The sequence below is a fragment of the Cupressus sempervirens genome, chromosome 2, assembly GCF_028749045.1.
Source record: "Cupressus sempervirens isolate cs-2001-9-10 chromosome 2, ASM2874904v1, whole genome shotgun sequence".
Classification (NCBI taxonomy): domain Eukaryota; kingdom Viridiplantae; phylum Streptophyta; class Pinopsida; order Cupressales; family Cupressaceae; genus Cupressus; species Cupressus sempervirens.
The window spans coordinates 92078952-92091378 of NC_143119.1; the positions used below are offsets into that span (position 1 = coordinate 92078952).

A 12427-nucleotide genomic window follows, 5' to 3' on the forward strand; every position below is an offset into this window, starting at 1 on the left:
GTTCATCAAAAAGGTACGGGTATTGAGATTGCATCTGCACTGCATCCTCCCATGAAGCTGTGACCTCATCGTAACAATCCCATTGGACCCTAACCTGGTCCAACTCTCGGCCTCGAAGTGCTAGGGTCCGTAGAGCAATAATGCAGATAGGCTCCAGTGCTAGCTGCCCGTCTGACTCTACCTGTAAAGTATTCCAATCAATAATATGAGACTCATCATAAATGTATCCTCTAAGTACTGAAATATGAAACACATCGTGGATGCGTGACAGGCTAGGTGGCAAAGCTAAACAGTATGCAACAGGTCCTATCCTCTCAAGGATCTCGAATGGCCCAACAAATTGGGGTGGCAACTTAGAGCCCTTTCCGAAACGAATCGGACTCTTGTGTGGTCGTACCCTCAAGAACACTAGATCACCAACCTGATACTCTCGATCTGTCCTCTTCACATCTGCATACTTTCTCTGCCTATCCTGTGCCTCTTTCAGGCGCTGTCTAATCAGGGTCACCTGCTGCTCAATCTCTTTTACTAACTGGGGACCAATGGATACTCGATCCTCGATCCTATCCCAACTCAAGGGTGTCCTGCACGGTCTCCCATACAAAGCCTCATACGGCGGCATACCTATGGAAGAATGATGCCCATTGTTATAGGAAAACTCAACAAGATGAAGGTATTCCTCCAATTTGACCTGATGGTCCATCACGTACATACGTAGCATGTCCTCCAAAACTTGATTCACTCGCTTAGTCTGGCCATCGGTTTGAGGATGGTACGCTGTACTAAAATTGAGCCTAGTGCCCAAAGCCAACTGCAACTCTCTCCAAAATGAAGAAGTGAACAAGGAGTCTCTGTCAGATATGATCTTACGGGGAACACCATGAAGTCTAACAATGTCCCGCAAGAACACCTGAGCTATGTCTCGTGCTGTAAATGTAGTACGCACGGGTGAGAAATGGGAAACCTTGGTCAATGTGTCGACTATCACCAAAATGGCATCATGGCGACGAGATGACATAGGAAGACCAACAATAAAATCCATAGATATAGTGTCCCATTTCCACACTGCAATCTCATGGGGTTGGAGAAGCCCGCCAGGATGATGGTGCTCCGCCTTCACCCTCTGGCACTCGAGGCATCTCGCAAATATGCTAGCAATCTACACTCTCATGCCTGGCCAATGATACAACTGCCTCAAATTTGCATGTAACTTCTTAACACCGGGGTGTGCTGCATAAGGTGCTTTGTGAGCCTCAAGTACAATGAGCTCGCGCAAACCCCCAATGGAAGGTACATACATACGTCCCCTATGTCGCAAAAGTCCATCAGAATCCAAGGAATACTCTACAAACTTCCCTTCCAAGGGTCTTTGAGAATGTTCTAACTGACTTACTTCTGCATAAAGCTCATCAGCTGATAAGTGCTGCAAAATCCGCTCTCTCAAGTCAGTGCAAGTAGTCACAGATGAAAGTTCATGGCGCCTTCTACTTAGGGCATCTGCAACCACATTCTCCTTTCTCTTGATGTAATGAACATCAAAATCATACTCACAAAGGAACTCCATCCACCTTCTTTTCCTAGCATTAAGGTTCGGCTGAGAAAATATGTACTGCAAGCTCTGGTGATCGGAATGAAGTTCGAACCTATGACCCAGAAGGAAATGTCGCCATCTCACGAAGGCATGAACCACTGCTGCTAGTTCTAGGTCATGAGTAGGATAATTGAGTTCATGAGTCTTCAACTTCCTAGACTCAAAGGAAATAGGCCGTCCTTCCTGCATAAGGACTGCTCCTAAACCATCTAAAGATGCATCGGTGCACACCACAAAATCTGCAACAAGATCTGGTACTACGAGAATCGGTGCACTCGTGAGGGCTCTCTTGAGCTCTTCAGAAGATCTACCACACTTCTCCGTCCACTCGTACTTCTTTCCCTTCCTCTGAAGAGAAGTGATGGGGTGTGCCAACCTAGAGAATCTTGAAATGAAGCGTCGGTAGTAACCTGCTAGCCCCATAAAGCTCCTCACTTCGGTAACACTGGTGGGTGCTGGCCAATCCATGATAGCCCTGATCTTTGATGGGTCTACTGAGACACCATCACCTGATATGACATGACCCAGATAATGTATCTTAGGTCTGAAGAATGCACACTTTGACAAGCTGCCAAACAACTGATTCTCTCTCAGCCTGTGCAATACCTGTCTCAGGTGCTCTTCATGCTCTCTCTCATCATGAGAATAAATCAAAATGTCATCAAGAAACACAACCACAAACTTATCCAAAAAGGTACGAAATACTCCATTCATGAGGCTCATGAATACAGCTGGAGCATTCGTAAGGCCGAAAGGTACCACGATGAACTCATAGTGGCCATACCTAGTACGAAAAGCTATTTTGGGGATATCACCATCCACAATCCTCAACTGATGGTAACCCGACTTTAGGCCAATCTTTGAAAATACTCGGGTACCCTATAACTGGTCAAAGAGATCATCAATTCTGGGAAGAGGATATCGGTTCTTGATGGTCACCTTGTTCAATTGTCGATAATCAATACACAACCTTAGTGATCCATCCTTCTTCTTGACGAAAATCATTGGTGCACCCCAAGGTGACACGCTAGGTCGTATATGCCCCTTCTCCAAGAGTTCTTCTAACTGAGCCTTTAGCTCACTAAGCTCATGAGTAGTCATCCTATAAGGTGCTCTCAAAACTGGCTCAGCTCCTGGCACTAGGTCTATGTGGAAATCCACTGCCCGCGGTGGAGGCATACCAAGAAGCTCTGAGGGAAACACATCTGCAAACTCCTGAAGGATTGGAAAATCAAGGGATGGCTCCCTTTCTGATTCTTCCTATCAGTCACTGATAGTGATAGCAAATAACTGACAACCCTTTCGCATGCACCGTCTAAGCTGCATAGCGGAAATCATACGAAGGGACACTGGCCTCTTCACTCTGAAGATCTCCCTAGAGATACCATCATTATCCACACATTCCACCCTCTTCTGTCGACAATCCACCTTGGCGCTGTGGGCACAAAGCCAATCCATGCCAAGGACAACATCATAAGAACCTAGAGGGGTAATGCGCAGGTCAGTCCTAGTGGACATGTCTCCAATCTGCATCTGACAACTCCGCACCATGGAACTAACTGACACTCTAACTCCTGAGGCTAACTCTACCTCCCAACTAACATCCTGTCTAACTGCCACTAGCCCACAACGCTCCACCACAAATGGAGATATAAAAGAGTCAGTAGCTCCGGAATCAAATAAAACTGCAACCATATGGCCCTATATAATACCTGTAGCCTCGATAACTGTGGCCTGATGCTCAGCCTGGCGGTTGTCAACCGCTGCAAAAACTCTATGGGATCTACCCATGTCACCAACTGTCGGCTCTGAAAAAGCCCTGCTCTGACCACTGGATGCCTGTCCCTGTGGACACTCCCTAGCTATATGACCCATGCCACCACAAGTGTAGCATGGTCCACGAGAATATGATCGTGCACCCTGTGACCCAGATTGCTGTGGGCCTTCTGATCTGCTAGATCTACTGAAACCTCCCCTAGAAGACTGCTGAGTCTTCACTGATTGAGACTGTGGGGCCTGTACTTTCTGCTCCTGCCTAGGACCCTGTGACTACCACTGCTTGGGCCTAGAGCCCTGATAACCATGAGAAGGTTTCTACTGTTGTTGCTGCTGGGGTTTTGGCTGCTGAGACTATTGGCCCCTAGAGAACCCTGTTGTATAATTCTGATTCCCTTTCCAAGGGGGTTTCTGCTAGAAGGATTTTCAGTTCTGAGGCCGATCCCGTGACTCCTGCCTCCCTCGAGTATCCTCAGCAACTAGTGCTATCTCCACTGCCTGTCTGAAAGTGGTAGGGAAGGCCATCCTAACTGGGCCCTGAAGAGAGAAATTCAGACCCATGATAAAGCGATGCACCTGTAGTTTCTCGTCCTTCATGTATTCCACATAGGGAAGGAGCTCGAGAAACCTACTCTCGTACTGAGCCACTGTAAGGCCTCTCTGATAAAGAGAATGGAACTCCTCTATCTGCTTCTGTCAGAAATGCTCTGACAAGTATCTCTCTCAGAATCTTTCTAGGAAAGATTCCCATGTGAGGGTGTCCATCCTCACTCCACCAATGATCTCCTTCTGATGCCACCAGTTGGAGGCATCCCCTCTCAACTGATGAACTGCAAGTCGTGCTTTTAGATTACTCCCATAAGGGCGTAACCCAAAGCACCGCTGTAAGCTCTGCAACCATGCCTCTGCTACTGAACCCTCAGTGGTACCGATAAACAATGGTGGTCCGAGTCGAATCAATTCCCTGATGTCATCCCCTACATGCCTAGGAGGTCTGTCAAAAGGGGGTTCTCTCTGGTGTATGGACTCTTCCTCGTGATCACCCTGACCCTCTATCTGCCTTAGTGGGGGACTCCTAGTCCTCTCTTTGACTCTGAGCCCGCTGCCTCCGGGTCCCTCTGCTTCCACTACTAGAATCTGCTGGACTGGCTAAACTATAGGTACCACTCTCTGCTGAACTACACCGATCAAAGTTTGGAGTGCATCAATTATGTCCTGGTTAGGGTTCAGTGGTGGGGGAGGTGGTGGTGGAGGTGGTCCACCCTCTTGTCCCGCTCTACCACCCCCAGTCTTATGACCTCTGCCTCGCCGGTTGCGAGTAACAGGTGGCATCTACACCATTAAAAGTTTGAGTTAAGTTTAGGAAGCATAATGGTTTAAGGTTCCTAGTGTTGAAACAACCTGGCTCTAATACCAAAATGTCATGCCCAAAACTTGAAGGCAAAAACACACACACACAATTATTTTGAATTAATAATTAAAAATGCCCTAGGTTTGAAATGATTGATATTAGTTTTAGTACAGGTTCTTTACTTTACGTCTTAAGGTTATAAACATGACGGTAATTATATTGTTAAGATTTTGAAACTTTTGTTACTAGATTGGTATCAATCTTAAGTTATGCCCTTTAAGAATTAAACCTATCAAAAGATATTAGAGATGTAAGTTACACTTAACTTTGACCAAAGGATAAAGGAAACAATCCAACATTTTCTATTGGTTTTAACATTTACATTAATTTGCAATGATATGCAATCAAATTTACTTACATAACAATGTACATGAATACGGATCTAAAATTTCTTGCAATAACAAATCAGTCAAAACTACCTTAAAATTTATTTAAATAGCCAATTAATCGATAATTTAATCTACTTAATGGTCAAACAAATGGAGTACATTTAAATTAAAACTAGCTAATTAGTATTTAAACATAACTAAGTAACAACAGAAATATTAACGATTACGAACAACGCCCTTAGACAAACATAAGATAACCTTAAACTTTATTAATTCAACTAATTATTCTTTAACAATTAAGATTTCATTTTAAACTAACTAGATATATATATATATATAAATAATGTTAATAATGAAACTAAGATCCAATAATTAAATAACTAACTAATCTAAGACTAAACTTGAAGTTTAAAACCAACCTAACACTATCTCCTAATCTAACTACAACTAAACTATACTCTTAACATTCTATCATATTTAATAAAATATAAAAAAACACAACTTAACATAATTAATAACTAATTAAACATACTAATAACACACTAAAAGAAAACTTACATAAGAAACCACCTACAACTAGCCCCCCCCCCCTATTCTAAGCTTTTCCCCCCCTTACATACCTACTAACTCTACCAACCCCCCTAAGCCCACCCTACTCCTAGGCCTGCCCCACCCCACGAGGCCCTCACATCTCCAGGCCGCGCGCTGCCCGAGTCTGACTCGGCACATACTGTCCCAGGCCTGAGTCTGGCCCAAGTGGGAGGTCAACACTACTCATGGCTCAAGGTTGGGCATAAGCGAGGGTATGCTTGCTAGCGTGCTAAACCAACTAAACTTAAATGCCTTTCCCCAACACCTGTGTCCATTTCCAAATGATGAGGGGGAGGGATGGGACAAGGTCAGAATGATGTCATCCCATGTGATGACCCAAGACTTGCAATCCAAATTTTTTTTTAAGAAACCCCTTTAAAATATACATTTCTAAGATTGACGCCCAAGGAGAGAAAGCTGGGCATTGATGGCATAAAGTTTTTATGGTAAGAAATGATATTTAAAAAAATATTAAAGTTATAAAGGTTTAATAACTTATGCATTTTATTAGATATCATTTATATATATATATATATATTGTTTTATTTCTAATTTTTACACACTAATAGATTCTTAGAATATTCTCTGTTGCAAACCAAAGATTATCACATTCTCTCATACAAACTCCAGCATCCTGTAGGTGGGTTATTTGATAATTTCTCTACTCTCTCTTGAAACTCAATGTATATTTTTCTTTTGCAATTATATTACCACAATAGGTGTATGCATTCTCTTATGAATTTCTAATTCATTATTTCCATGAACCTCAAATGGCCATGCATTTCAATAATACCACATCACATGAAATAACCATCTACGTATTCATTTAACTATCTAATAAAACTGATGGATCAACATAATGACTAAACTAGTCTTAAGGCATTTGAGAAAATAAGAGAGATCAAAATGATAATGCTCCATTCCTTTTGGAAGGAGTATCAAAATACACAAAATTATTTCTCTATCATGTTTCAATTTTAGCTTGGATCTCTTGATATAATTCTTCCTACATGTTCTTGCAAATTTATTTTCAACACAATCAACCATGAACTAAATCATTTCAAACTTGATAAAGACACCATACATTTACATGGATTAGCAACATCTCTCTCTACCGCCCATATGAAATGAGGCATCACCATACATCAGAAATTGAATCATGTATAATTGAACATCATTGTTGCATCTTATCTTTGATACACATTCATATGACAACATAGAATACGAAAATTTTAAGAGAAGTAAATTTACTCAATCACTTATTTTATTATCAACTTGATTCAAGGCTCAGCTGGGAAAGAATCAGGAAGAAAACTCGGCTTCGTTGCCATATATTATAAGGTTTAAACAATACAATTTACAATAGGATCTCAATCCCAATTTTCAATAATTTTATCAAATTTTCTTCATGATCCAAATCAAGGAGTTTGTAATGTCTTCTAAATCTCATTTCAAGAACCATGGAGGAAACCAATAACTGATCGGGTGACAACCAAGCAGAACCAAAAGAACATCAAGCATGCATAGTCATACATGGTTTACACAATAAGATTCACAGTGAATCAAGACTAGGGAGAGGTGGATTCTTCCAACTGGAGAAGTCAATCACAACACCAATTCAAATGCCCAATTGGGGCCAATCACCAAGAACTTCTGTTCTTCCATTTAAACTTGCCATACTCATACCAGGTTTGTGCTGACGGGTAGGGGCCCATAACACCCTACCCTTTATCCCTCTTCTCATCCTGAGAAGAGACTCTACACAGGTTGGAGTCCAACTAAACATACCTCTCCCAAAATTGGTCACTTCTGCCCTCTCCTAGGGTGAGTAATACCAAAACACCAATGCAAGGAACTCAAAATTGCAAACATAAACAAGAAAGGAAACAACCAAAAGAAACAAGGTTTACAAATCTTCCCAACATACCCACAACCATACAACAGTAAAACAACAACAAGGTAAGAAGAACATGAAACAAAACACAAAAACTGAATAAGGGAGATGGGAGTTTCCTACCTTCTCAAGGAGGTAATGGCAATGAACAAATTTGAGTAGAGTATCCCTCCTTCCTTCAAGCTTCAAGAAATATTCTCTAAATGTAGAGATTGGGTAACCCCACCACTAGACCAAGGAAGGCCTCTAAATAAGCCTCCAACTCAACCACCCAAAAGGAGAAATAACTATTTCCACCCACTAGCCACACTAGAAACTCCTAACTCAACCTACACCTTGGTTAAACCCTAAAAGGAGGTGGGGTAAGACAACTCATGACAACCACTTGCAATTTTCGCACAAAGGCAAAAAGGGACTTTTTGAGTGCCCTCAAAAGTCAAAGCTAGGGTCTTAGGGGTTGGAAAAGACCCCTAACCCATACCCATACCCTTAGGTTAGAATAAAAAAATGTTTTAAAGCCTTAGGGAAGAGGTTAGAGTCAAATAAAAATCTAGAGATAAAATAGGTCTATCTAACAACTCTAACTTGCAATCTAGCACTAAATCGAATTAGGGATGACTAACCCTCATTAAGAATCTAATAGAAAATTGACACTAACTTGAAACCAAAGGTTAAACAATTAACCCTAACCAGCATACCGAAGCACATAACATTTTACGAGTGTCAAGCGACATTGAAAGAACATAATTACGAACAATAGGGTTTCCAAATTTTAGCACATGGAGATCAGTTTTGTTCCTCCATAGGGTTTCTCGGCTAAATATCTGCACACTCATTACACACATCAGTAGTCCCAAAAATTACATGTATATAAACGTATATGTATCAAAAATTTTCATAAATTAAAATATGCATCAAATAAGAGTTTCTTCATCCTACATAATTCTTAACCATTGAAATATCTTAAATCAAATCTCAATTTTACTGATTTCGTCAACATACATATACATGATCATTAAATGACAATCATCAAATATATCTGGAAATAACATCACACAACATGAAATAATAAAATATGTTCTAAGCATCAGATAATGTCTCGACATCTCGAGTCGCAGATAACAAAAATAAGAGTAATGTATCACAATATAAATCGAAATATGTTTCACTTCTCATCAAATCACAAGGCCACAAAAAGTGCACTCATGTGAGACAATAAGCTATGCAGGAATAATAGGTGACCTTTTCTCCAACTTGATATGTTAGCAGAATTCGTTAACATGAGGCAAGCACTAGAACTAAAAGGTTGAACAATCATAACAATACAATAAAATCATTGGGTCCATTATTATTCATGAACATGCATTCACAGAAATAACACACTACGACAAAAATAATAGAATGAGAGCACTAATAACATATATTAATGCATCAAAATAATGGTCTAGAGTACATAATACATCCATGTATTTATAAGAAATCATCTCCTCACTTTGTGGTAGGAGTGAGAGCTCTTAAAATGAAAACTCATGCTAAAAACTAATAAAACAAATCTAATTATATACAAAACAACTCTCTAAATGGTGCTAAGTAGGTCTCCACCCTTATTTATATCAATTAATGGGTGCATGAGCGTTTACCTAACTTAAAACAATAAAATAATGAGAAGATAATAAGATAGAAGCCATGAGAAGATCTGGGAGTCACCGAGACTTCTAAAAATGCAAGCTTGGCCTTCTCTACGTGTTTCTAGGAGTTAAACTACCATCAAAATGCATTTCTGATGCATGGAATGCTCTTAAATAGCAAGTGATAGTTAACTATTGGTGCACTGCTTCTTCAAAACTATCGACGCACCTCTAAGAAAAGCGCATGCACACATGCACACCTTGAGAAAACAACCTTCAAAAAGTGCACCTGTGCACCTATGCACATTTAGAGACAATTCATTCACCAAATCTTCAAATTGCACACTTGCACACATGTACACCTCTGCACCTTCTAGAGACAATTTCTTCACCAAATCTTCAAATTGTGCACTTGCACACCTTCAGGGAAGTGTGCAAGGTGCTCAATTCACCTAAAAATCAAAGCTCTCAGTTTTGAAATTTTTTTTTGGATTTTTCTCAGACAGGGTCTGGGAGCACTCTAGTGTACTCATTCTTGATATTTCTAATAATTTATGCCCTCTTTATAGCCCAACATTGTCATATACTTGAACTCCTTCTACTTCTTCTATCTGAAATTCCAAGGCACCTGTTTTGAAAATGCACATGCAATACCATGTTTTTTTTGTGTGTTATAGATGATGAGGATGTCATGATGACCTACACAAAAGATAAACATCAATGTACTAGTGCTAGGGTTTTGAAAAAAAATGCTCATTGACTAGACTCCAAAACCTAAACTATAACATTTCCACTTCTTGGGACACCTTGGAAGATACCCTATTCTGATGAATGAGCTTCTATGACCCAAAAAAAAGGGGGTCCCCATTTCTGAAGATGAAAATGTGGCATGTGTTGTGGAACTACAACACATGTTACTAGGAAAAAATGCTACTCAGTGAAGGAAATCTAGTGGTTTGATTTGATAAGTGAAATCCAATGATTGGAACATTGTATTTAGGAGGATTTGAGATGAAAAATAAGGCCACAAGTCCTTATTTGATGTTGTAATAGGTTTTCAACCATTGTACTTATTGACTTGGAAAGGTTTTCATAAGGAAACATAGGAGTAGAGTTTGAAATTTGATTCCTTTGCATCATAATTGGTATCAGAGCTTGGGGAAAGCTTGTGAAATTGTTTGATTTTATGTTAGGGTTAGAGTTTGAAGGTGAGACATCAAACATGGTCACCAATGTTGAACTAGCAAAGAAGATATCATAACAAGAGAAAACTTATCAATGGTTAATGGGTGAACTTGAAAACTTGATGGGCTAGATGGAGACTAGAGTTAAGGTTTTTGTAGCACAAGCAGAACAAGGGGAAGACAAAAATATTCTTGAGAAGGAGGTGGTGAACTTACTTGCAAACTAGAGATACTTCATAGAGGCCCTTGAAAGAGTAGGGAAAATGGATGCCAAAGGTGACCTACCCATCTTTTCAAGCAAGATGGATGTTGATGTTATTGTAGATGGATAGAATCCCTAAAAAAATACTTTGAATGTGAGAATGTGGAAGAGAAAGACAAGATAAACATTTCTAAGTTAGAATTGAAAGGAGCAACTCTAAGTTGGTGGAATTTCATCCAAGGAGAGAGAGTCAAAGAGGGTAAGAATATGATAAATTCATGGGGCAAAATGAGTGCCAAGGTAAGTGAAACTTATGTACTAGAGGACTATGGAGTTGAACTATATAGTAGGAGACAATGTTTAAAACAAAAGGAGCTAGATGTCACAGCTTATGTTGAAGAATTCAGAAATTGGTTCTAAGAGAAAAATAACACAGCTACATTTGGGCCTGAATTGCAACGACCACCCTTTACCCAAGCGACACCATCATGATTAAGCTCCCATTAGATGGGTGTCAGACTTTTTCTATCACAAATTGTGATGATAGGGGAGTTCATTGCAATTGCCATGGATAAAGTTGTCGTGACTTTGAGCAAGACCACAACAAGAGTTCATCCTTACATCGTCACAATTGCAACGACTAACTATTGGGGCCATCGTTGCACGTGAGGTGTCAAAGTGACAAAAATGTCATGGGAGCAACGGCTAGCCATAGGCACTATCCATCATCATAGCAATGGGCATGTAATAGAAATTTTGTGGGAGCTATGATGCTCTCATAGGTCACAGTAGATTCACAGAGTTAGTTGCCATGCAATCATAGATTAATATTGAGCTTCACTTGGTTTCAAGAATAGTGTAATATTCTCTACTAATTAGGGCCAACAACCACATGAAGGTGGAAGCTCATTTGCCCCCCCCGGCCCCCACAACATCTAAATTCCTCATTAACATCTAAAATTTTTAAGAAATAATCAATCTTTAAAGTACAAGAAAAGGTTCTAGACCTGCAAAAGTGACATCATTTTCCCATCTTTTGGTGCATGTCATTTTTTGTCACATCCAAAATAATATTCTGCCACTCTAAATCAAAAATGCACGTGCAACTGTGTTCTGTATGCATGGACAATAGGTAGAGCTGAAAAACCCCAACATGTTTACATTTATCTAATAGGTCTATGCTAACCTGTTGGGTTTTTTCAGCTCCACCTAATGTCGTATGTATATGAATTGAGATTGTATATTGAACTAGAATCTTTAAGAAAGGATGAATATTTAAAGTAAAAAAAAAGGTTCCATACTTGCAAAAGTGACATAATTTTCCCATATTCTAGTGCATGTCATTTATTTGTCGAATCCAAAATAAGATTCTGCCACTCTGAATCAAGAATGCATGTGCAACTGCGTTGAAATGCATGGACAACATATGAAGCTGAAAAAATACAACACGATTACATTTATTTAATAGGTCTATTAAGTTTTTAAAATTATAGACGATAATGAACAATGTTCGTGATGGTCTATAACTTAAATTACCTAATTAAAAACCTCTAACAAATATGTAAACCTGTTGCATTTTTCAACTCCACTTGATGTCATATGCATATGAATTGAGATTGCATATTGAACTATGCCATTCTTCTGCATTGCGTGAAACCAAGAGATTCACACAATTAGTTGTCATGCAATCATAGGTTAAGGTTGAGCTTCACTTGGTTTTGAGAATAGTTTAATATTCTCTACTAATCAAGGCTAACCACATGAAGGTGGAAGCTCATTCCCCCCCCCCGCTTGCCAACATCTAAATTCCCTGTTAACATC

At 39.8% G+C, this 12427-nt stretch overlaps 1 pseudogene; it reads left to right on the forward strand.

The window, feature by feature from the left end:
* The window catches only part of LOC149571185 (septin and tuftelin-interacting protein 1 homolog 1-like), a 122780-nt pseudogene that overhangs the window by 49256 nt on the left and 61097 nt on the right, over positions 1–12427 (forward strand).